Source organism: Puma concolor, chromosome B3 (assembly GCF_028749965.1).
Source record: "Puma concolor isolate L17-30 chromosome B3, mPumCon1.1.hap2, whole genome shotgun sequence".
Lineage (NCBI taxonomy): Eukaryota > Metazoa > Chordata > Mammalia > Carnivora > Felidae > Puma > Puma concolor.
This window is the reverse complement of record NC_141672.1, coordinates 47,050,906-47,076,245: the sequence shown is the minus strand read 5'-3', so window position 1 is coordinate 47,076,245 and position 25,340 is coordinate 47,050,906. Positions and strand designations below refer to the sequence as shown.

Genomic DNA, 25,340 nt, shown 5'->3' with positions numbered 1-25,340 from the left:
ATTGCTGCTATAACAAATTACCACAAACTTCATGGCTTAAAACAACACAAATCTATTATCTCACATTTCTGGAGATCAGAATTCCAAACTGGATTTTACTAGGTTAAAATCAAAGATCACAGTAGGGCTGTGTTTTTTCTGGATGCTCTAGAGAACATCTATTTCCTTGCCTTTTCCGGCTTCTAGAAGCTGTTGGTGTTCCTTGATGCCTGGCCAGCACCACTCCATCTTCTGCTTTCACATCACCTTTCCTTTTCTGACTCTGAGCCTTCTGCCTCCTTATTATAAGGACACTTGTGATTATACTGGGCCCACCCAGGTGATCTGGATTATCTCCCCATTGCAAAGTCCTTAACTTAATCACATCACAAAGTCCCCTTTGCCAGGTAAGGTAACCTAGTCACAGGTTTGGGGACTAGGACATGGGCCTCTTTAGGGCATTTGTTATTGTGCCTACCACACTGGGTAAGCCCATGACGAGAGCAAAATTGGGCTGTGGTATTTCCAGGACTCAGCCATGAAAGTGATACTGCTTTCAACTGGTTGTCTTGAATCAATTGCTTTTAGAACCCGATTGCCATTGCCATGCTGTTAGGAGACCCAACTAACCCAAGCAGAAAGGCTACAAGGAGAGACCACATGTGGGTGTTCTGGCTGGCAGCCAGCATGTGAATGAAGATGCCTCCAGACGATTCCAGTTGCCAGCTGTTGCATTACCCCCAACTTTCAGACATTCCCACCTGAGGCCCCAGACTTCACAAAGGAAAGATACATATCCTCACTATGCCCTGTTCAAATTCCTAATCTACAGAAAATGTGAGAAAAGAAATAATTGTTGTTTTAAGCTACTAAGTTTGGGGATGATTTGGTGTACAGCCATAGGAGACTGATACAATGGGCTGTGACCAGACCTTCAGTTTCTCAGTCCCAGTGCTTTTGACACCTCAAATATTGCCTCTCAGTCAGGCAAGATCAGTGAGCAAAAATCATTTATTGAGCACCTATTAGGAGAAATGCCTTTTGGGAAATTTAAAAGTCTATAAAACTTGCTCTTCATCTTCAGAGAATACTCTTTAATTCTGGCGGGAAAGATGTAGAGAAAGCACCTGTCAAGAGTGAAGTTAGGAGGCTGATGCACTAGTCATGGCAAGAGGTGGTAAGATCCTGAACCTTGGACGTGGCACTGGACAAAAGGAAAAAATTAGAGTCTGAGAACTTTTCTGAGGATTAGTTGACAAGAACTTCCAGGTGATGGACATGCAGAAAGAGAAGTAAGGGTAAAGAGGATTCTGTTGTTTCTAGCCATTAATGCAGATGGGAAATCTAAGAGGAAAGCCAGGTTTGAGGAGCCTTTATGCTAAATAAATTCAGTGTCTGGTAGGAATTTCCAGGTGGGGGAAGCAGAATGCCCCCATGCCCATGTGTTGCCATGCCAAGCCCCAACCTCCCTAAGGACCTCGCCCTATGTATCACTTCACCTGGCTGTTGATTTGTATCCTTTAATATTCTTTGTAATAAATCAGTAAACTAGGGAGTAAAAAAAAAAAAAATCAGTGTCTGGTCATCCATGAGGCTAATCTATGTTTTAGAAAGCATTTTTACCATTAAATAATGCTTAGTTCCCAATGACAGAACATCTAAAGGACCAACGAGGGTCGCTGTAAGAGGTACTACTGTGTAGGCAAGGAGGTAGAATTCCCACCATCCGTTACCATGAGCAAATCTGATCTTCAGTATCATTTCTCATGGGTAGTGCAGTTTTGCATAAACTTGTTGCATTTGTTCATCACAGCAAATCACAGGTTAGGTAGAAAGAGTGGCGGTGTCACCATTTTGCTACTTAGAAAACATTCAGAAGTGGCTGGGCGACACTCCTTCCCCGTGTGTGCTTCCTCTCCAACGGAGTTTCTCATGTCTCAGGGAAAAGGCAAGTGATTTTGCTTCCATTCTCTGGTGAGCCTCAAGGTATGTTCATGTGAACCGCAAAGATACAAGCAAACAAGAATTTGCTAACAGGAGCCTGTCTATTTTATTTCTATAATGGGTCACTTTCACAGTGGGACAAAGTTTGCTTCCACATAATTACAAATACAGTATTTCCTACTCTATCTGAGAAACGCAAATCATAATCATGGAATTCTCCATTTTTATCACCGTCCACGACTTCACAACCAATTCCTCCGCACTCCTGCCTATAGAAGCTGCTCTAGGAATTTACCCGAGCCATAGATGAATTCTCTATGTTTTGTTTTATTCTCCATGTGAGCAGAAGTGTTGTGCCATGACTGCACTGAAAGTTAGGGAAGCTATGACAGAGACACCTGGAACATATTAAAATGGTTGAGAAAAAAATCGAAAGACTTTATACTTTTTGTGGTCTCAGATGGGACATACATAAAAAATAGGGATCTCAGGGGCACCTGGGTGGCTCAGTTGGTTAAGCATCCAACTTCAGCCCAGGTCATGATCCCTCTGCTTGTGAGTTTGAGCCATGTGTGGGGCTCTGTGCTGGATCCTGCTTCAGATTCTGTCTCCCTCTCTCTCTGCCCCTCCCCCATTCATGCTCTTTCTTTCTCAAAAATAAATAAAACATTAAAAAATTTTTTAAAAATAGGTATATCAATACTCCAAATTTAGTTTTATTAAATAACATTTTTTCCTGATTCAAAATGAATACAATTTTATTTGAAATATTTTAGAAAGAATGTGAAAGGCACTAAGCAAAAACAAAATTCTTTTGTGAGCTTTTCACCCAGAGAGAACTATTATCAATAGTTTGATGAAAATACTTCCAGATTCTTTGGGTTTTTTTTTGCAAATATACACTTAAAAACATTTCTAATGTAATTTTGCTGCACCTACTGATTTGCAAGCTGATTTTTAAAAACTAGCCTTTTTATTGATACATCATGGATATCTTCATATGTCAGATTTTATTCTTGAAGCCAATGTGAGAAGTTTTCTATAGGCTGAATGTATTTATTATATGAATATTCTATCTATGACACATTTATCTTTTCTCTCCTCAAGTGTTTATTAATTCAACAAACATTTACTGTAGACCCACTGTAGGTCAAGCACTGTTGCCAACATTGGGGATACAAAGGAGAATGAACCAGACAAAATCATTGCCATCTTTGAGCTTACATTCAAAAAGAGAAGGCAAACAATAGTCAAATAAACATGTGATAGATACAATGTTAGGTGGTGTTAGAATAGTGTTTCTCCTATTGTTTTAGAAAAACAGAAAGAATTACAAAAGTTTTGCATACAGACTTCAATTGGTCCTGATTTGTATATTTACCACCAAATCTAATTTAATAAAAAGTAACAGCTTACAGTCCTCATCTGTGGTTTGGATTTAAGTGTATTGTAACTGCCACCAGCAGCCTTGGGGACTCATGAATGTTTCAGTTATCTGGTGCTTCATAATAAATAGCCCCCAAACAGAGTGGCTTAAAATAACAACTTATAGTCATCTCTTATGTCCTGTAGATTGACTGGGCTCAGCTGGGCACTTCTTGCCTGGGCTCTTATGCAGTTGCAATCAGATGGGGCCTGGGCTACAGACAGCTGAATGTTCAACTGGGCTGGATGTCCAAGATGGCTTCTTCCCTACGTGTTTGGCACCTCACTGAGATGGCTGAGATTGGTGGGGGCGGGGGTGGGGAGAGGATGTGGAAAGATGTTCCTTTTTTTCCATGCAGCTTCTCAACATGGATAACTTGGGCTTTATCACGGCATGGTGATCTCATAGTACTTAGACTTCTTATATGGTAGCTGACTTCCACCAGAGTGAGCTTTCAAAGAACCCAAGGCAGGGGCGCCTGGGTGGCTCAGTCAGTTGAGCGGCCAACTTCGGCTCAGGTCATGATCTCGCGGTCCGTGAGTCCTAGCCCCGCGTCAGGCTCTGTGCTGACAGCTCAGAGCCTGGAGCCTGTTTTGGATTCTGTGTCTCCCTCTCTCTGACCCTCCCCCGTTCATGCTCTGTCTCTCTCTGTCTCAAAAATAAATAAACGTTAAAAAAAAATTTTTTTTTAAAGAAAAAAAAGAACCCAAGGCAGAAGCTATTAGGTGTATTATGACCTAGCCTTGGAAATCACATAAACCACTCATACCATATTCTATTAGTTACATAAAGCCTGCCTAGATTCAGTGAGGGAGGGGTCTATGCAAGGGTGTGAATGCCAAAAGGCAGTGTTCATTGCAGGAGCATCTTTAGAACCTACCTCCAAAGAGATGAGAAAAGTAGCTAAAATGAAACAAAATGGGCACACCTGGGTGGCTCAGTCGGTTAAGTATCCCTCGATTTCAGCTCAGATCATGATCTCACGGTTCCTGAGTTGGAGTCCCACATCTGGTTCTGTGCTGACCATGTAAAGCCTGCTTCAGATTCACTCTCTCCCTCTCTCTATGTCCTCCCCTGCCCACACAGGGAGCAGGCTCCCTCTCTCTCAAGAATAAATAAATAAATTAAAATTTTATTTTAAAAACAACATTATACTACAGGTTACTCCACAGAGCTCAGCATACACCAAATGAAGGTCCTTTCTCAAAACAGTCCCAGTACTGGGGTGCCTGGGTGGCTCAGTCAGTTAAGCATCTTGACTCTTGATTTCGGCTCATGTCATGATCTCGTGGTTTGTGGGATCAAGTCCCACATCTGGCTCTGTGCTGATAAAGTGGAGCCTGCTTGGGATTCTCTCTCTCCCTCTTTCTTTGCCCCTCCCCAGCTCTCTCTCAAAATGAATAAACATTAAAAAAAACAAACAAACAAACAGTCCCAGTACCACAAGCTTGCTAATTCTCTGGATCAATTAATGCAGGCAGTAGACAGAAGTGCTGACATAGCCATTTTGTTCAAAAGGTGCAGCTCCTTGATGCATGGGATTGGTAAAACTAAGGGTCCCTTTTGTGGAGAAAAAACGGACTCTACCATTGGGAGCCAGAAAGTAGCCCCAATTTCCTCTCCAGAAGGACAAAGCACATCTGAATGTCCAACGCTGTCCTGCTCAGTGTATCAAGTATGTTGTCCTCTGGCTACTTCATCAGTTAGGCTGGTGGCAGTCCTGGCTAAGAGCTCCCAGGTACTTGGTTTGGACCAGGTGTGAGGCCAGTCTCTATATATGTACTTACTGATGTTTTTTCCGTAAGCACCCATGAAGTAACCGTTTAGCCCATTTCACAGAGGACAAAACCAAGGCACAGAAACTCTCAACTACTTGCCCCAGGTCTCGCAGGGAAGTCCCACTGTGGCGCCCACTCTCCTAACCACCACACTGCACTGCCTCGAGCCAGTCACTCACTTCTCTGTGAGCAGTTTTATCGTGTGTAAACCAGCCTGTAAAACAGAACTGACACCCCTTCCCTCACATACCTGTGCTAAGAGAGGAGTGTCTGCCTAGCTTTGCCACTTGCGGGCTGCATGACCTTGAACAAATTGTTTAATCTTTCAGAGTCTTGGTTCCTTATTTAATAAAGGAGTGTGTTCTTGTGCGGAGTCCATGAGCTAATGCATATAAAGTACAGCGCCTGGCATAGGGGTCTGATAAATGGTATTAATACCATTGGTATTAATATTATTATTGCTTGTGTTGTAGCACAACTTCAAGGTTCTTCGCTTGAACTTAATGCCCTCACAAGGCTCCTGCTGAAATTGCTGTTATGTTGTCCGATTTGTACTGTTTCCTTACTTTCCCACCCAGGAAACAGCTGCACATTTGGGCAGAGGGACATAAAAAGCGTTGGTAGATAGTCACGTTGTCACCACAGATGTCCCTGCTTTGGCTGAGGACAGAGGACAGCAGCCAATATTCACAGAGGACTGCAGATGTTCTTCTTTAACTTGGATCAGAGGGACCATTATAGACACAGTGTGGGTACTGCAGACTTTACTGTTCAGAACAGAATATTACAGAATATGCATGCATTCATCCAAAGCTTATTGAATACCTACTCTGTGCTGAGTTGCCTTGGAAATACAAAGATGAATGGGACATGCTCCCTGTCCTCTTGGACCTCGAAATACAGACGGGGAGATAAAACCCATGTAATTAACCAGAGTACAGTGTGAGGATTCTAGGTATAGTGAAATGCAAATGGCAGTTGGTCTCAGAAGGGGAAATTTTGTCAGAGAGGTTTGGAAGGAAACCAGGAAGACTTTTCGGATGAAGCCATATTTCATCGAGACCTAAACAAAATGAAAGTCCTTCAATAAGCAGAGATGAAGCAGGGCAAAGATCGTTCAAGGCGGAGGAAATGATGTGAAGGCAGGTGAGGAATAAGGTGAGTGAGCTGCCAAAGCAGAGTGGGCATGTGCGTGGGCGTGGCAGGTACTGCTGACTGGCCCACCTCCATCCTCAACCTTGCCCCACCCCCTGCCACCACATGATACCTTCCACCACGTGACATCCTTCTGATCTCTGAGTCATAAGCAAAAGATCGCTGGCTTAGGGTTCTGGGAAGGTACCCAGTTCACCCATAAAACGAGGACAGGCTCAACTATGTGCTCTTTTCTTCAACTTTGGCCCTTGCCTCCTCCTTGGAATGTGGCTGAGATGCCTGGAAGTGCATCTTGAGGTCATGAGGAAATAAGCAAAAGTCATATGATGGGACGGTGAAGCAGAGACTTATACAGAGCTTGCACCAGCCCTGCACTACAGACCTATTAATTTCTTATGATGTGAGAAAAATAACTTTCCATTTGTTTAAGCCAGCATACGTTGGATGTTCTGTTACTTGCAGCCAAAGGCATTCCTGACTGATAACAGGGGCAATGGTGACTCATAGGATGTAAAGCCAGAAAAATGAGCAGGGTCCATATTTCAAAGTCATAGAGTCCATTTACAGACTGATTGTTCCTTATTTAGGAGGCTGTGAGGAGCCAGTGAAGGTTTGTGAATAGTAAGAGTATTTTAAAAACAATTTAAAAAACAATTCTAATAGGTGCTGTACAAAGTAGGACCTCCCCATCATAATTTCTATCACAAACTTTAGAAATATGTATATATAATTTGATATATACAATGAACACTTTCTCAGTGTAAGTAAAGTATACTTAGGTAAAACTGCTGTATTAGGGGCACCTAAGTGGCTCTGTTGGTTAAGCATCGGAGTCCTGATTTCCGTTAAGGTCACAATCTCACGGTTCGTGGAATCAAGCCCTGCATCTGGCTCTGCACTGACAGCCTGGATCGTGCTTGGGATTCTCTCTCTCCCTCTCTCTCTGTCCCTCCCCTGCACACACACACACACACTCTCTCTCTTTTTCAAAATAAATAAGCATTTTTTAAAAAGGAAAAAAATATTGCTGCATTATTAATTTGTAACATACAATTTAAAGAAAATTTCATACTGCTTTTTGAAGGCGGCTTCAAAACCAGTCCCCTTAACCTCTTTTGCAACCAGACTGTGGCCTCCTCGCTCTTTTCTCTTAAAAAATTGAAGAGCCATCACTGTACAAGTATGAGAGTAACAATAGGCAGTGAAGGGAATGGGAGATGTGGGAAGCATTTTACAGGCAGGATTGACTGGTCTTGGCAACTGGTTAGATGCTAGGAGCAAGAAACAGGGTGAATGAGGGGTGACTCCAAGGTAAGGCCTATATTGCTCAAAGCTTCAGGAGAGAAGTGTGCAGAAGGAGCAGGGTTGAGGGTGGAGTGGTGGGAGATGGTGGTTCCTCGAGCAGTTAACTGTCAGGAAGGGAAACTTTAAGAACTGTCCACATCAGATGGGGCCACAGCAACCTGCAGATAAAAGAGGGACTCTAATTGGAACTCATTACCCATTGCCAATGGACTCATTGCCCATGAGGGTCTTCCTGGGTCAGTGCTAGCCTACTCCCCATATATGACGGTTAATCTTCTGTGCCAACTTGATTGGGCCATGAGGTCCCCAGATATTTGAGCAAACAGTTTTCTGTGTTTGTCTGTGAGGCTGTTTCTGGATGAGATTAGTATGTGACTTGGTAGACTGAATAAAGCAGATTGCTCTTCTCAATGTGGGTAGGTCCCATCCGAATCAGTTGAAGGCCCAAATAGAACAAAAGGGCTGATCCTCTCACAAGTAAGAGGGAATTCCTCCTGCCTGAGTGTCTTTGGGGTGGGACATCAGTTTTGTTCCTGATGTTTTGTTCTGGGACTGAAACATTGGCTCTTCTTGGGTCTCAAGTGCGCTGACATTCAGACTGAACTATACTATGGGCTCTCCTGGGTCTCCAGCTTGCTGACCGCAGATCTTGGGACTTCCAACTTTCATAATCATGTGAGCCATAATTGCTTATAATAAATTTCCTTTTATATTGGCTCTGTTTCTCTGGAGAACCTTGACTAATACACCACCCCATTTTTACGTGTTCCATATCCAACCCCCTCTTTGTCCAGCTGGCCCCCAATTGGGTTTCTCTATCTCCAGCTTTAGCATCTCTGTCTGCTGATTCTCTGCCCCATGGCTTGTGACATCCCAACTGCACAGACCACTGGAACTGCCTTCAGTCAATCTGTCCCTTCCTGGTTGATCTCCTGGTACCACAACTTAATTTGGGGGATATAGAGATCAGTAAGACACTCTTGAGGACCTCAGAACCCATTTTATAAACATTTATTGAGTGCCCACTATTTCCAGGCTTTGTGTAAATGACTACAAATACGATATGGTTAAGTCTCAGCCCTTATGACGTTTGATAAAACAGAAAGACAGATAAACTTACAAAAGCAAAGCAACAGGTGCCAGACGTGTTCTGGAGAAATGTTGGGACTAAGTGGGAAACTGGAAGGATATCTGGAAGACTTCACGATGGAGAGAACTCACTTCGGTGCCAATGAGTGAGAGCCTCCCAGATAGGGAAGACAGCATGTGACAGAGATGGCACCATGCCTACTGCATTCTGCCATCATGCTGCTATGGCTGGCTGCAGTTTGGGGAAAGTATGTGTAATTAAATGGATGAATGAAGCCCACAATGTAATCTACAATTTGCTTAACCTCCCTGAGCCTCCCTTTGCTTCTCTGTAAAATGGAGATTACCTCCTGGGATTGTTACAAGGATTAAATGAGATAATGAATACAAAGTGCTTAACACAATGCCAGGTGCAGGAAGTGCTCAATGGCTCTTGTTATCTAGTAGGTCACAGCCCAGGATTAGACTGGCATTTCACAAAGACCAAAAACAGTGTGCCCCCGTAGACTGTGTGAGACAGGAAGTCCAGATGGGGGCTAACTACAATAGTCTGGGCCAGAGACAACGAAGCCCAAAGTGGACAGTGGTGGTGAGCTGGAAGAAGATAGGTGCATAAATCTTTAGTCAGACTAAATAGCATTTCTTTAAAAAGAAAGAACAATTTCTCATGTTAAGCTAGCATAATAAATTGTAAGTGAAATGTTGTAAAACAGCATCAGAAAACAGTAAGCTAGGAAAATGCTTAAATAGTTTATGAAATTAGTCATGAAGAATTTGGCATCTCCCTTAATTTTGGAGGGTGGAAAACTTCACTGGATGCACTACGTATAGCACTTTTCCATTGGATTCTATCACGCTGTAGCCATTTGCCAGGAGGCTCAGCATTTAATCATGTATAACAAGTATTGACTACTAAGTGACTACAAGTATGCGCAAAGCATTAGTAAAATTGTCACACTCTTTCGCACAAGATCTAAGCTCGTTCAAAAAGACTGTTCTTGTGCTAAAGAATGAACCTTGGCAAAACTAAAATGAGACATAATTTTTTGATTTGAAGATTTAAAAGCAACTGAATTTACAAATGACTGTAAACTCGACCACTGCTTCTTTACAAATGGTATAACATTCAAAACAAAAGAAGAACTCTAAATTTTCTCACAGAATTTACACAGATCCCCAAACCATCCAATATGGTTCTGTGGTGCTCCGCTGGAATGTTCTGGCAGGAGAAACAAAGACAAACTCTAGAGCCGTCTGTTTCCTTCAGAATGGTTTGTTCTCATGACACACATGAATTCAAATGTTCACCAGGGCTTTCTGAAGTTCACTTAATCTGATGTTGAGTGCTACATTAAACAATGCCTTTTCTTATGAGTTGATTTCAAAGAGAATGAGATGGTGTGGTCTTTGCCAACTTTTAGACATACAGAATGAATAAATAAGCTCTGTGCTGTGGAGAGGGTTTCCTTTTTTCTAAATGAGGGTGAGAGGAAACAGAACCAGACACCCATACCTGGCAAGAAGGATCCCTCTGATGGGCATCAGAGTAGAGGCTCACATATTTGGGGGAACCTTGTGCATTACATTCAAGTTTCCACACCTAGATCCAAATAGACTCCAATCTACTGCCTCAGCTTTCTACCAGTGGCTAGGGAGAGTCTGTGTATTAGTTATAAGCCAAGCATGCAGCAATTTCATCCTGTTTTTCATGTACAAGGGGAGAAAAGGCCAGGCAGGATATGAAAAGCCTAGAAAGAGCAGTTGCCAAGAACACCCAGTGCCCCGGTATGCCCCTGGGCTGACCATATATGTTGATGCTATTGCATTCTGAGATCAACCGTCAGCAGTGGTAGATGGTTGCCCATCCCTCTTGTGTCACGGGCCTCATAACATTTACCTTCACTCTAAGATCCCCAGGCAGCCGTGCCCTATTCTCACATTTGACATCAAGGGTCGCAAACTTCTGTCATATTTTGAGTGGCTTAAATAGCATTTTTAAATATTTGCATCAACATTTAAAACTGGGAAATTTCACACAAAAATCCTAATTTTTTACTTCTCTTGTCGAATCAGAAGATTCTTACATGGAGATAACCAGCTGGAGGGGCAGTCCCCTTGAGATGTGGTGGCTATAGCTCCTCTGCTTCCAGTGACACTGAGGCCACAGGTCAGTCTCTGTTTCTCCTTGCTTTGACACGGCTGTGTCTCTCACAGCAGAGAAACATTTCTCCATGCTTATGTCTCTATCTAAGGTGGGGAGATGAAATACACACACACACACACACACACACACACACACACACACACACACACCCCAAACCAGAGTCAGCAGTATGTTTCTGCAAAAATCCAGGCTCCTTCACACATTAGATGTCTGCACCATTCCTTGTGTGCTTCCGTGTTTGCTGCTCTCAACAGCCTTTCACAAATGCAAGCTGTACGTCTCGTCCCGGGTTCTAACTTCCATCCTGCCCCAAACTGGTGGTGTGACCCAGAGCAAGTCACTCCATGGTTGACCTTAGTTCCTTCCTCTGTTTGCTGAGGCAGGTGGTCTCAACTCTTTGGCTTTGAAATGGAGTTGGAGCTTTGCTGGCCCAGTCAGGACCAATCTCCTTCTCCCTCTGGCCTCTTTTCCATAAAAGCCTCCTAGGGTTAGGCAGGCAGCTCAGTCCCAAGCAGGGGACACCCTAACAGAAGAAGGAGAAAGAGCAGAAGGATGGGAGATGAGAAGAGGAAAAAAAGCAACCTAAGGAGGAACTCAATCCAGAGATGAACGGAGGGATGAGAAGAGGAAAGAGGGTCAAATGTCTCTCATTTAAAACACCCAAGAATTAAATAACATGATCGGAGTCTTTTTAAACTTGAAACAAAATTATATTAAAATTTAAAAGTCATAAATATTAACTATAAGAAAATTGGAAAATTCCAAAAACTGAAAAAAGTAAGAAAAAAAACATCAACTATAATCATACCGTTTAAGGTCAAGGACTCCTTAATTCTAGGCATATGCTTTTCCTAAGTTGTTTTTTTTTTAATTTTTTTAATGTTTATTTACTTTTGAGAGAGAGTGAGAGACAAAGCATGAGTGGGGGAGGGGCAGAGAGAGAAGGAGACACAGAATTCAAAGCAGGCTCCAGGCTCTAAGCTGTCAGCACAGAGCCAGATGCGGGGCTCAAACTCATGAACCACGAGATCATGACCTGAGTTGAAGTCAGACGCTTAATCGACTGAGCCACCCAGGCACCCCTCTTTCTAACTTTTTTTTTTGCACTTTTTATAGTTGATATTATATAAAACCTCATTTAATTTGAAAACAACAAAAATCATAAAGTAAAATAGTCAGAACTATCTTATTAAAGTTAAAACTAGATATGCCGGTTACACTTTTGTTTTACTTATTTATGTTTTTTTAATAGGCAGAACTTCCAGCAAAATGCAAAAAAAAATAAAAAAACTTGAGTAAAACCTTTCATTTTCCATTACCTTTTCAATTTACCAGTGTAGTTTAAGGGTTTTGACATCATTATTCTGACATATGGGCTTTATTATAAAAGGGTTTAAAATAAGGCCGATTTGCAGAGCCTTAATAAAGGAATAACTTTCTGCATTCTGACATTTAGGTCTGAAGAGCATTTTCCTACAATCTTTTTTCTTTTTTTTTAAGTGGGCTTTCCTTTGGCAGGGGTTGGGGCGTCATTTTAGAGGTCAAGCATTCCTTATGTCTATTATTTCATTTCAATCAAGGGCTATAAAGTGTTGGTGATAAAATCCTCTTAAAATTGATGATTCTCCCAGTATTTATGACATAGCCTAGAGACGGTTATAATTCAGTTTTAGATAACCTCTTTTTGATGCACAGAGGAAAGGTAAGAAGATGCGATTAAAAATGTTTATAAAAGTGAAAGAATAACCTCCTTGCTCAGAGAAGCTGGGAAAGAGCCTATCTGTAACTTTTCTTGCCATTAACGGTGCTTGGAGAATGAATGCCCCAGATACAAAGCCCAGGACAGGAGAGGCCGCCTCTGCCCAAGCAAGGGCAGCTGTTTGCAGGTCAGTTTACCTGATTCGCAGAAGATCTGCAATCTTATCAGAATGGAGCTCCCTGGCTTATTCTGTTTCTGCCTTGTTGATATCCAAGCTGGCCTTTCTTTCTTTTTTTGCTAACTGAGAATGTCTGAAGCCTGGGGCAAGCCTCTGGGTGTCCTCAAGACTTCCATCCCACGCTTAAAGAGGGAAAGATCTCTGGGCTGCAGTAAAAGGATAAGGTGATCTCTCATCCTTGGGAGATGCTCCCCTCGTCTTTTGCCAAAAGAAGGCCTGAGAAACGTGGGCTGCGTTCAAAAGTTTAGGGAGATTCTACCGTACTGAGCCAACGATTAGTATTAGATTTTTAGGCTGGAGAAAGTTTTCGTTGTCATAATTTACCTCGGAGAACAAGAGTTTGTTATTCATTTATCAAGAGCTTAACATTTCCCTCTTAGGAAAAATGCTTTGCGGGATACACTATACCCAGGAAAACACTCACTAACGACATATTTTTGTTTATCAGTTCAAGCTAAAAACCCCTCTTAGAGATAAAAAACCATTTCCAGCACGGAGAGTGGGGGAGGGGTGTCCCATTGGAACTGGCTGTCCCCAGAGTAGAGGATTTAGCCTCCTTTGTATGCGCAGTAATCGCTTGAGCCCTTGCAAGGGGAAGGTTGCCCCTGAGAAGTGTTTTAAAATAAAAGTAAAAAAGATCTCTACCATAGACACTCTGCTTCCAGGAGGAGCCCCGGTCTCTACTTTAGAGGAAGCCACTTGAGGCTTAGTATTTGGAAACTCAGAGCAGAGAGCACTGGAGAAAAGGTGACTCAAGAGTTGCACTGAGGATCATTTAAAAATTCTGTTCAGTTACACTCATCAGGAAAAGAAGAAAAAGAGCAGGGGACGAGAAGTAGCAGAAGGAAAACCCTTTTTAGTAAATGTGGTCAGAAAGTAAGACACACTTATAATATTTTCACCTAAATGAAATACCAGTTTAGCTTTTCAAGCCCTTAAATTTCGCTCTATCTAAGTCTCAAATTACAGGCAGGTTGATTCGAGGTTCGGATGATGAAGTCCTGGCTCATCAGTTTCAACCAAAAGATGGCTAACTTTATCCCGAATTCTCTCTTTCAGAATTAGGCGTGCTGAATCCTTTTTGACTGTACTCTGTTTACTCAAATTTTAAATGAAAACCTTTTTGCTAGTGAACCTCACTATGGGTGATTGAAATGTTGGTGGGAGGCAAAAAGCTATGTGCAAAAACATTTGAAAATGAAACACTCCCAGCACATAATCCCCTTCCTCTGCAGTGCAAGGTTTTCAAATAAATGAAAAAAAAAAAAAAGAAAGAAAGAAAGAAAAATGCACCAGAGACCTTGCCTAAGAGAAGAAGGTATGTGCATAGGAATCTCCTCCCTGCGAAGTGCTGACATCTGACACCACTTTGAACCCTGCATGCAGCTGGTGTTGGACTCGAATTCTCTCCCACCTTGTTCTTGGCCTCTCACTCATCCCTGTGGCCTAGCACCCCAGGGCCTGAAGGGCCTCTCCCACCACAGAGGCTGCAAGCAGGGCAGGGGCCGAGTTGGCATCCTTGCCAGGGTTCCATTAGTGTTCAATGAGGAGCCATCAGAAGGCAGTTTATCAATGACTTCCAAGGAGGCCGCTTACTGACTGGCTGGAGATTTTCTGTTGGTGTGTAACCGGCTTCTGAGAGTTTGCAAATAGTTGCAATTAATTACATCCCAGCCACGGTGCTCTGGGAGAGGTCCTTGCGTGAGGGAATGGCACTAAAGATGTTGTGGCTTCTGTGGTGCGGTAGCTATGGAAGCATAAGGGTGTGGTGAGAGATTAGGCTGCCGCGAGGCCATTGTACGTTGCCAGATAGAATTATCCTTTGATGTACACTGGGGTCTAAATTGTTTTCTTTCCTTTGATACATTTAAAATTAAGATTCGGTGTTAATCTCCAATTAATTCCAAGATCAAGCTTCTATTTTAGCTCCTTGAATGAGTGATATTGGAATGCTTCAAGGGAAGTGAAGCCAGAATAAAATATTTTCCAATTATATTAAATACCTTGTGGGCACGGTTATTAGGCATTGCTGTATTAAGTGTGGGATTTTAAATCAGAATGTTATGATTTAAAATCGGAAATCATTTCAAGTCAGAAATGGGGCACTTAGGATAATAATGTTCCACATTTAAATGGCTACACACACACACACACAAAGGGAAGGCTAGACACTTCTATCAAAAGTGAAAGTCGAACTTAATAAGGAAACAGAAAATCATGAGTTGTGAAATTTAAGAGGATTAAACATTAAGTACGAAAACTCTGGATAGAACAGGTAAGATGCCCACCAGCTGGGAATGCGAATATGGGAGGAAAAAAAAGAAGGAACAGTTGGCCAGAGCTGTTTCTAAGCTGCAATCTGCAGAGAAAATCAACCTCACCCCACATGGGGCTCCTTACAGGCCCTGACAGAGGGTTAAAGGACAGCTGACCTGCCCTGGATCCAGGCCAAACTGGGAGGTTAGTTGGGACTTAATGAGTCACCTTGTTAGACCTCCCCACGAACTCATCCCAGGTGTCTGCAGCTGAGCCCTGAAAGAGGGCGATTCTTTACAGTAAGGAAATAAAGCTTCTCCTGGTGACTTTTTAGCTACCCTATGGGATAGTAAAGCATAGTCATGATTACCAAATGATGTCTGAGATTTGGCCAGCATTTCTCACAAATGTGTATGACAGTCATGATTTCCAATACTGTGACCTTTTACCTTCATAAATACAGGAACACTTGTTAGGCCATGGGTCTGAGCTGTAGTTTGGAGGGGGAAACAACCTGTCCCCATGCCCATGGAAACCAGCCTGCTAATTCAGTCCTTTGACTCTATTTCAAGAAAAGAGTGAACTTGTAATTTTTGGTCATCATTTTCTGTTTACTGTCATTTGTCCTGGAAGTTGGGCAAAAGCAGGTAATTTCCTGCTTCTCTCTTCCACCCCTAATTAGGGGCCCAAGTCCCAGGTGATAACATCTTGAAGGGTACTTTACCATCATCAGTGGGTGGGGGCCAGGGAGTGGGGTGGGGAGCCCTCATCCGCACCAGCTCTGAGGGGACCTGCACCTGTTTTACTGGTTGCTAAATATTCTGAATATTACCTGGTACAAAGACTTCATTTTATGACGCTCCTGGTCAGCCAGTGAAGACAACTGTGGTTCAGTGACACATGCTGGGTTTGGCATCATCAAAAGATTTGGGTTTGAGTGCCATCTTGGCCAAGATCAAAGAAGATACTAGGTGTGAACACCAGGAGTAAGAGAGTGGGCTCATTTTAGGTGTCACTGTGTATGATGACCCACTCTTAAATATAGTCCTCCTTATGACCTAAATATGGAAAGGAGGCACACTGGAACATCCCAGATAAGGTAACCAGGCTGCAACCAGACTTTTATGCTTGAGTTTCCAAAGCCACTGAGGTCTCATTGGTCTCATTGATTCAGTGCTAAGATGTAGGCCCATCTGGCCTGAAAAAGTATTCACACGTCGTCAGAAAATCATTACTCAAAGTGTAATTCATTTGGGGTGGCCTCTTATTGATTTGTCTGCCAAATGCAGATTCTTAGACTCTGCCCCAGGCCTGATGACTTGGAATTTTGAAAGGTGCAGGGCCCAGGAATTTTGTTTTTAAACACTCCACAAGAGATTTGGGTAGACGAATGTAAAGGTAGGAACTACTAGTTCAGTAGCCAAACACTGAAAACCACTCAGCGCTGACATTATATACAACAGAAGCCAGTTTCTGGATCCCCACACGAATGGTTGCTTGCCCAGTGCTCTATCAATGTAGTTTCTGAAACGATTACTAGAAAAGTGTGCATGTGTGTGTGTTAGAGAGTGCGTGTGTGACTGTTTAGGAGCACACGTGATTGTTTGAGAGAGGCTGTGTGCGAGCAGTGTATGCTTACGCTGCAGAACACACGCTACTCTCGGGCCAATCCCTCTGGATTCATGGCGGTATCACTAATTGTATCTGGGTTCCATGACTTTTCTCAGGCCTCCAGAGAACAAAGCCAGACTGACTCTTGTCAAAGTTGACCCCTATGAACTTATTGAACTTCTGACTAGGGCGTCACAGTGGAGTGTGTTGAAAAGTTTCCTTTAGCTCACACTAATCTGCACAAGGAGAGCTGTGTTAGTTGTAGTTTTATAAAAAGCGTCCCAGGGATCTCTGAGCTGGATACAGACTGAAATTTGGGCGGCCCAAATCCCTAAAGTTAGCAGGCTCCCCAGTCCATATTTTGTAAAGGATTATTTGTGCCCCCCCTGGCCTCACTAGGCTACTTGTGCTCACAGGTGCTTGCGGTGTGGAACGCCTTTCGTGCAAACACACGGGAGCAGAGCCACAGTCCTGCTTTTGAACAACCAATGGCAGCAAACCCTCATTTTGCTTCTAGCCCTCTGTCTCTTCTGTCCCGAGTGGCCCAGTCTTTGCATTTCAATTCAGTTCAGTTTGATTTAGCAAACATTTATTCAGAACCAGTTAAGTCCCAGTACTACCTTAGGTGCTAGTTGTGATTGCAGCTAAGGTGGGAAGGGTCTGGGAGACAGATGAGCAAGACCCTATTCCTGCCCTCAGAGAGTCCCAACCAAGGGCGGCCCATGAGACAGCTACACAAGTAACTCTCTACCACTCAAAATGTAAGGAATGCTAAACTACTCATTTACCCAAAGCTTAGAAAGAGGGAAAAATAATTCTCTTAGGACATTCAGGAAAGTGCAATTGATCAAGGTCTGGAAGGACGCTAAATGTTTTGAGCCTCATTTCTTTGGGTCTCGAACTATCCACACATGCTTTTAATTCTGTGATACTGCTGGACATACAAGTATAACTAGAAATGTATTGGCCATGGATTACTATATATATATATGTGTGTGTGTGTGTGTGTGTGTGTGTGTGTGTGTGTGTATTCATTTAGTCCTCACAACAGCCCTGTATTAATAATAAACACTGTTACTACCCCCATTTCTGAGATGAGGAAGTTGAGGCAAAGAGAGACAAAGCAACAGACCCCCAAGGCCACACAGCCAGTAGGCAGCAGAAACAGGTTTTGATCTCAGGCCATCTAACTCCAGGGCTGGCAAGCTTAAACACCATGTGCCAATATACACACATTTATAATTTATGCTACCAACCACTTACCCTTTACCTTTTCTGCCTACATAAATATTTTTCTATCCAGTGTAGCATCCTTATTTTCCCTCAATATTTTTATTGTTTGGTGAGAAGAGCGACTACAGATTTTTAAATGATTCATTTTACTTTTAATCCCAATATTTTGTGGGTAGTCACAGAAGTCCCAACCTGAAGAATGCACGTCTAAACTGAGTTTCTCCTCCATGCTGCTGGTGTATTGTCCCAGGGGCCCACTGAGGAAGAGTCAAATGAGAAGGCCCACTGAAGAGGGCAAGGCTATGAATTTTTAAATCTAGACGTACATTAGTGATGATAGTATAAATGTGTGTCTAAATCGTTCTAAATATGACCGCTGCCCCAACAGCTGCTAAGTCCTCCTTGGGCCTTCTTAATGATTTAAATTTCTGCCCAAGGAAGGCAAAAGCTTCCTGTTCAGATCCTCTCAGACCTTTGTGTCCTTAGACACTCACAATTGCAAAGTTAACAGCCGGGAAGTGAGCACCCACAGTGGGAAGCAGCACATCACGGGTACTGACAGTCTTAGGAATCGGACAAGATGGAGTCAAACAAACCCTGGCTTCGCCATTTGGCAGCTGTGTGCCTGTTCAATCTCTCTGCACCTCATTTTACACCTCTGTGAAATGGAGATGAGAATATCTCCCTGACAAAGATTTTTTTTGTGAGGATTGAAGAAAACAATGTTTACTAAATGCTTAGTATAGTGCCTGCCATGTAGTAAAGAAACCATAGTTGTAATTTTTGTGATTTGATTAGAATGGGGAGAGCAGAGTCTGAGATGCTCTGAGGGTCAAAGGGAAGGGATCAAAAGCAAAAAGCTCGGAACTGAGGGCTCCACTGCAACTGTGCCAGGCCCTTTGACGTTGTTTCCACATCTGGCCCAAGAAAATCATTGCATTTGTTAAAGTGGAGGACTTAGGGGAAGAAAAGCTGGGCAGTCATGCTGGGAACAACAGCAGAGGGGCCCCAAATGTTCTCGATACACTGTTCTCCCACCCCAGTGTCCAACCTACACCCACAATGTCCCCCTTGCTGAACTTCGTCCCCACTTCTCATAGTGTTCCTTCTCTGAGAGGCCTAAGGGTTTGGCCTCGGCTTCCGCATCACTGGTCGGCCATGCCAGCTTCCCTCACACCACCCGCAGTCCCAGCTACACACAGATGTGCTATCAGTGTCCCTGGAGACCTCCTCCCTGACCCATGGGTTACTTAGAAGTGTGTGGTTTAATTTCCAAACATCTTTTTATTGTAGATTTCTAGTTTAATTCCACTGTGGTCTGAGAACATGTTCTGTGTGACTTCTACTCTCTTAGCTTTATGCAGGTTTGCTTTATGGCACAGAATATGATGTATGTTAGTGACTGTTCCACGTGCACTAGAGCAGTAGGCACTGTCGTCAGATGCAGCGATCTATAAAAGTCAACGAGGTCCAGTTGCTGGCTAGTGCTGTCCAGGTCACCTCAATCCTTCTTTATTTTCTGTCTGTTCTATCAACTACGTAGAGAGGGGTTGAAGTCGGCAGTTGTAAGTGCACATTTGTCTATTTCTTTATTTACTTCTGCCGGGTTTTGCCTCATGCATTTCAAACCTTTACAACTAGATGCATATGCATTTAGGACTGTTACAAATTGACTTCTTTATTTATTGATAATAAAACCCTGATAACGTTTGTGATTCTGCAGTCTATTTTGTCTGAAATTGGTATAGTTACTCCAGCTTTCCTTTAGTTACCCTTTTCATGTTATACTTTTCTATTGTTTTACTTTCAATCTTAGTCTTTACATTTAAAGTGGGTTTGTTATAGATGGCATGTAATTGGGTCTTGCTATTTTACTCAGTCTAAATCTCTGTCTTTTGGGGCGCCTGGGTGGTTCGGTCAGTTAAGCGACCGACTTCGGCTCAGGCCATGATCTCACGGTTTGTGGGTTCAAGCCTTGCATCAGGCTCTGTGCTGACAGCTCAGAGCCTGGAGCCTGCTTCGGATTCTGTGTCTTCTTCTCTTTCTGCCCCTCCCTGCTTACACTCTGTCTTACTCTCTCTCTCTCTCAAAAGTTAAATAAACATTAAAAAAAATTTACATCTCTGTCTTTTAACTGGTGTTTAGATATTCACTTTTAAGTGATTGTTGGTATCACAAATTCTACCATCTTGCTAGCTGTTCTCTCTCTTGAGTACTACTTCTTAGTTTGTATACCCTCCTTTTCTACCTTCTTTGGGTTTAATTGAGCATTTTTATTATTCTACTTTATCTCTTATATTGAGTTATTATTTATACCTTTTTTTAAGACTTTTTAAGTGATTGACTAGAATTCTAAAGTACTTTTCAGTGATAAAAGTTTGATCATTTTGTATTCCCTAAGTTGGGAGAAAGCTATAGTTTTGTTTCTTACTGAAATGGTCTTTGAAATATTTTAGTTAAAAAAGCTAGAATTTAAATAGAATACTGCAGTATGCAATAGCATTTTCATTTGAATAGAATTGTTGAAAAATGTTTATTTTTTTCGGGGGGAGAGAGCATCTGAAGCAGGCTCTGTACCGACAGCAGCGAGCCCAATATGGGGCTCAAACTCATGAACCATGAGATCATGACCTAAGCCAAAGTCAGATGCTTAACTGACTGAGCCACCCAGGCACCCCTTAAATAGAAACTTAAACATGAATTTCATTTGTAACCAATGAACTAACACACACTAAAAAAAAAAAAAGATTAAATCTGGATGAACAAAAATACTGTTCTGTAATTTTATGCAATGAAAATTATACAAAAAGGAAAATACAGTGAAGCTTTAACTTGTTCAACTCAACTCTTCTGAAAAAAGTAGCCAGAAATTATTGAATTGTGTTCATTTGGAAAATCCTGGGGAAATTTTCCCTTCTAGAGAAGCAGTTCTTATTTTTGTTTTGGGACCACTGCCCCTTTGAGAATTTGATGAACAATACCTAGAAAAACACTTACACTCATCTACACATCAAGTTTTGCATATAATTTCGGGGAATTTACTGAATCCCTTAAGAGTTTCTTGATCACTGGTGAGGAACACCTGCCCTAGAGTAAGTAGTGAATGTTGTCAACAAGGATTTTGATGTAACCATATATCTTGGTATGTAGGTCAAATAGCAGAAGTATCAGGTTTGACTTGAGCTTCTTGAGCAGGGCAATAGAAACTCTTATTCTCTTAAACTTTTTGTTTAAGCAGCCCCAGATCCAGGTCAGACCCAAGTCTAGCTCTTAAATTTGTCACCTGCCCAGTCCTATACTTTAATGTGATAACACTGCAGCCTCTACAATAGCAAAGGAAGTTCAGATGGTTAGTCTAAATGCCCACCATACTCAGATTGTGTTTATCTCCTTTCATGCTGTAAGACAGAATTGTCCCAGGCACAATTGCTTAAATTGTGACTATAAACATGAAGACAAATTTGTCCATGAGCAAATTTTGACACCAATATCAAAACTATCTTCAGGAGACGGAGAGAGAGAGATGTTTCAAGCAATAGTTGCCTATATTTTTAAAAGAATAGTCTCCCAGGTCACCTGCGTGGCTCAAGTCAGTTAAGCCTCCAGCTCCTGATTTCAGCTCAAGTCATGATCTCACAATTCATGGGATGAAGCCCCACGTTGGGCTCTATGCTGAGATTCTGCTTGGGCTTCTCCCTCTCACTCTCTGTCTGTCCCCCTCCCCCTCCTCAAAATAAATATATAAACATTTAAAAAAAGAATAGTCTCCCATTTATACTTAAAAAGTCAGAGTCACAAAGCATTTAATGGCCATGAGTCCCAAAGAATCCACCAACTACTCCTCTCTTATTCTGCCAGGTTCTGAAATCTCGCTCCAACTATGATACCCTCCTGGGTCAGTCAAAACAGAGTTATTTGACTCTTCTCAGTAAAATTTTTTAAAGCAAATAACACCATTAACTTTATCCATTCCTCCACGAATGCATCTCCATTGGCTTGTATTTCATTTTTTCCTTTCATGTATTTATCTCTTTTAGTGATTCAGTAAAATCCATATCTTCAAGATATTTATATCATTTGCAAAGGAATCCCACTTTTTTCCCAATTAACATAAGGCCATATAGAAGTATTGTTAATATGATTGATCATATTTTTCAATATTGATATGTTTACTTTCCAAATAGTAAAAATAATGGAGTATTTATATTAACCAGATTGAATGGAACCCTTTGGAAACAACCATTAGTGAGCTGGTTGATGTGTGACCTGGAAACTCCCTCTGGCAGCCCAGAAACTCCTTGTGTTTAGAACAGTTATCCCTGCAATTCTGCCTGAGACTCATCAGATGACTTGTCATGCTTATGTCTTCCTTTAGCAAACTGCAATTCTATTATTTAAAAAAAAAATTTAATGTTTATTTATTTTGAGAGAGAGAGAGAGAGGCAGAGAATGAGTGGGGGAGGGGCATGGAGAGAGGGAGACCCAGAATCCGAAGCAGGCTCCAGGCCCTGAGCTGTCAGCGCAGAGCCAGATGCAGAGCTCAGCTGGAATGAGTGAACCACGAGATCATGACCTGAGCCTAAGTTGGATGTTTAACTTATTGAGCCACCCAGGCACCTCGGAATTCTATTATTTTTAAATCTTCCATATCCAGGGGCATCTGGGTGGCTCAGTCAGTTGAATGTCCCACTCTTGATTTTGGCTTAGGTCATGGTTTATGGGTTCAAGCCCCATGTCAGGCTCCACATGAACAGTGCAGAGCCTGCTTGGGATTCTTTCTCTCCCTCTCTCTCTGCCTCCCCAACTTGTGTGCAATCTCTCTCTAAAAATAAATTAACTTAAAAAAAAATCTTCCATACCCTTGAACGAAATGTTATGTATAAACATGGCCTTTCATCTTGCATAAAGGTGCATGGAAACAAAACAAGTGATATTTATAATGAAAAACCAAAAACACAACCCTCTTTTCCAAATTTCCTAGATAAAAATGAGAAAACTTCACTTCTAGAATATGTTAAAGAAATGCTAAAGGATCTGCAGCCAATTAAGCTAACTGTGCTCTTTCCTCGTGGGGCCCAGTGTGCAATGGCTGTGAACAGCAGCCTCCTCAGTAGTGTATGCAGCCTGTTGGTTGTATGGGTTGCCCTGAGGGACCTTGGAGACAGTTTTTTTCTGGTGGACATTGAGGTTTGGCCTCATGCTTTCTCCAATCTAGGCTCCAGACAGGTATGTAAGGTGCCTTTGGAAAGCCCCAGGGCACAGTGGCCAGGGTCCACATTGGCCAAGTCATCTTGTCCATCCGTACCAAGTTGCAGAACAAGGAGCGTGTGATCGAGGCCCTACGTAGGGCCAAGTTCAGTTCCCTGGCCACCAGAAGATCCCCTTTTCCAAGAAGTGGGGCTTTACTAAGTTTAATGCGGATGAATTTGAAGACATGGTGGCTCAAAAGCAGCCCGTCCCAGACGGCTGTGGGGTAAAATACATCACTAATCATGGCCCCTTGGACAAATGGCGGGCTCTTTACTCATGAGAACTTCAGCACTGCCCTTCCCCATTCATGCCCACCAATAAATCCTGCTTCCTGTCTAAAAAAAAAAAAAAAAGAAATGCTAAAAGAATAAAAAGGCATCCTTTTTTGCATGTTTGTGTCTTTTCAGTGCTTTTTGAAATAATCAGAATGTCAAGATTTGGGCATTTCTAAAGGTACTCTAACAAGATAGTTTTAATTCCTCTTTATTCTTTGTAATAGTTTATACTCTACAAAAGATAAGCTTCTCTTTCACTATCGACTTTTCTTTTCCGCCTGATAAACAATGATACTGTTTAAGGTGTTCCCAAAGAAGCTAAAATGAACTTAGATCAATTTCAGTCACTTCCTTATTTATACATCATCCTCATTAATGATATCCTCAAAAATACCATCTAACACAGCTCATCTATTCACCTCTGCCTCCTCCTCTGTCTTGAGCATCTTCTCTCTAAACAGTAGACCTTTTTCAATTGCTTGGCAACATTAATAAGACTGTTTTCTCTTTGCACTAAGGAGAAAAAAAATACATTCCTGGTTTGATTCTGTTGTTCTGAATAAAATCAGACCTAGAAAGCAAACGCACAATTAAAAACTGATGCATGATTTTCTCCTTTAGTTCTTCACCCTAAAATGAGGTGTTGCATGAAATTTCTGATGTTACAAGTTTCCCAAGATTATAGTGTTATAGTAGAAGTCTCGATGGAACATTTAATACACTGACTTCAGGGTAGAGCAGGCCGCTCGGGAAAGGTTAGCCACCCTGCCCCAGAGGCAGTAGCCTCTGACAACCATGCAATAATTGCTACTCTGACATCGTAAGTGGCTGGGGTACCCATTGAGAATCACTTGTCTAATAGTTCTGCCAACAGCTGCAAGTTCAAAGAAAACTATTCTTTCCCTATAGCACCACCACAAAGCCCCTCACTTTTTGCATATTCAAGGATCAGAGTGTAAAGGAAAATAGAGAAAGGGGAAGAAAGGAGGAAGACATACCTATGAAGACAAAGTTTGAAGTGGGAGCAAGATCAAGATTTTAGCTGAGGTGAAATAATCTTTTGTGGATGAGTGAAGAACAAAGGTCAGAAGGAGAAAATTTGGCCATTTTCTACCCTCTTACAATTTAGGGGTTGGATGGAAGGTTTTTCATCATCATTCTTGACCTGTACATATTCCTCATAAATTAAAAACATCTTTGCCATAGAGAAGCTTAAAAATGTTTTTATGTTATCAAATGTATCTATCTTTTCTTCCTTTCATGGCTTCTGGGCTTGTGTCCTATCTAGAAAGGCTGGACTGATTTCATTCATTCCATAATTGTAAATAAATTCAACCATATTTTATTCCAGTAGTTTAATTTTTAATATGTCAATATTTGATCCAGGTTTAATTTAGTTTGTGAAAGTTGGAAACCTTATTTTTATTTTTTTAAATATATATATTTTTAATGTTTATTTTTGAGAGAGACAGAGCAGGAATGGGGGAGGGGCAGAGAGAGAGGGAGACACAGAATCTGAGGCGGGATCCACGCTCTGAGCTGTCAGCACAGAGCCCAACATGGGGCTCAAACTCATGAACCATGAGATCATGACCTGAGTCAAAGTCGGATGCTCAACTGACTGAGCCACCCAGGTGCCCTGAAAACTTATCTTTCTTAATGTAATTTCACTTCAGTGCAAATTCTATGCAATTCATACCTGGATCAACCAATCATTGACTATTTACTAACAACCAAGCCAGTGAGAGATCCAAAAGAAATGTAAGACATGGTGGTTAATTTCAAACAAGTTACAACTGTGGTTGGGGGAATGAACTACTGCCCTGAGACAGTTCCAGGACCAGACAGACAAGCATATAACTAAGTTACTGAATCCTGAATGCCTAGAATTGGTGTGGGAGCTCAGAGGAAGGAGCGATCTACCTAGGCTGCAGTTGT

General features: G+C 42.0%; 1 protein-coding gene, 1 non-coding gene and 1 pseudogene across 14 annotated transcripts in view; all 3 read left to right on the top strand.

Moving 5' to 3' along the window:
- LOC147579951 (uncharacterized) overlaps nt 1-25,340 on the top strand; it is a 366,722-nt gene that overhangs the window by 6,263 nt on the left and 335,119 nt on the right. The window lies entirely within an intron of this gene.
- LOC147579953 (large ribosomal subunit protein uL16-like) lies at nt 22,860-23,502 on the top strand (annotated as a pseudogene).
- Nucleotides 22,912-23,044, top strand: LOC112856646 (small nucleolar RNA SNORA70). Its single transcript, XR_003223199.1, has one exon. It is a non-coding gene; the product is annotated as a small nucleolar RNA SNORA70 (small nucleolar RNA).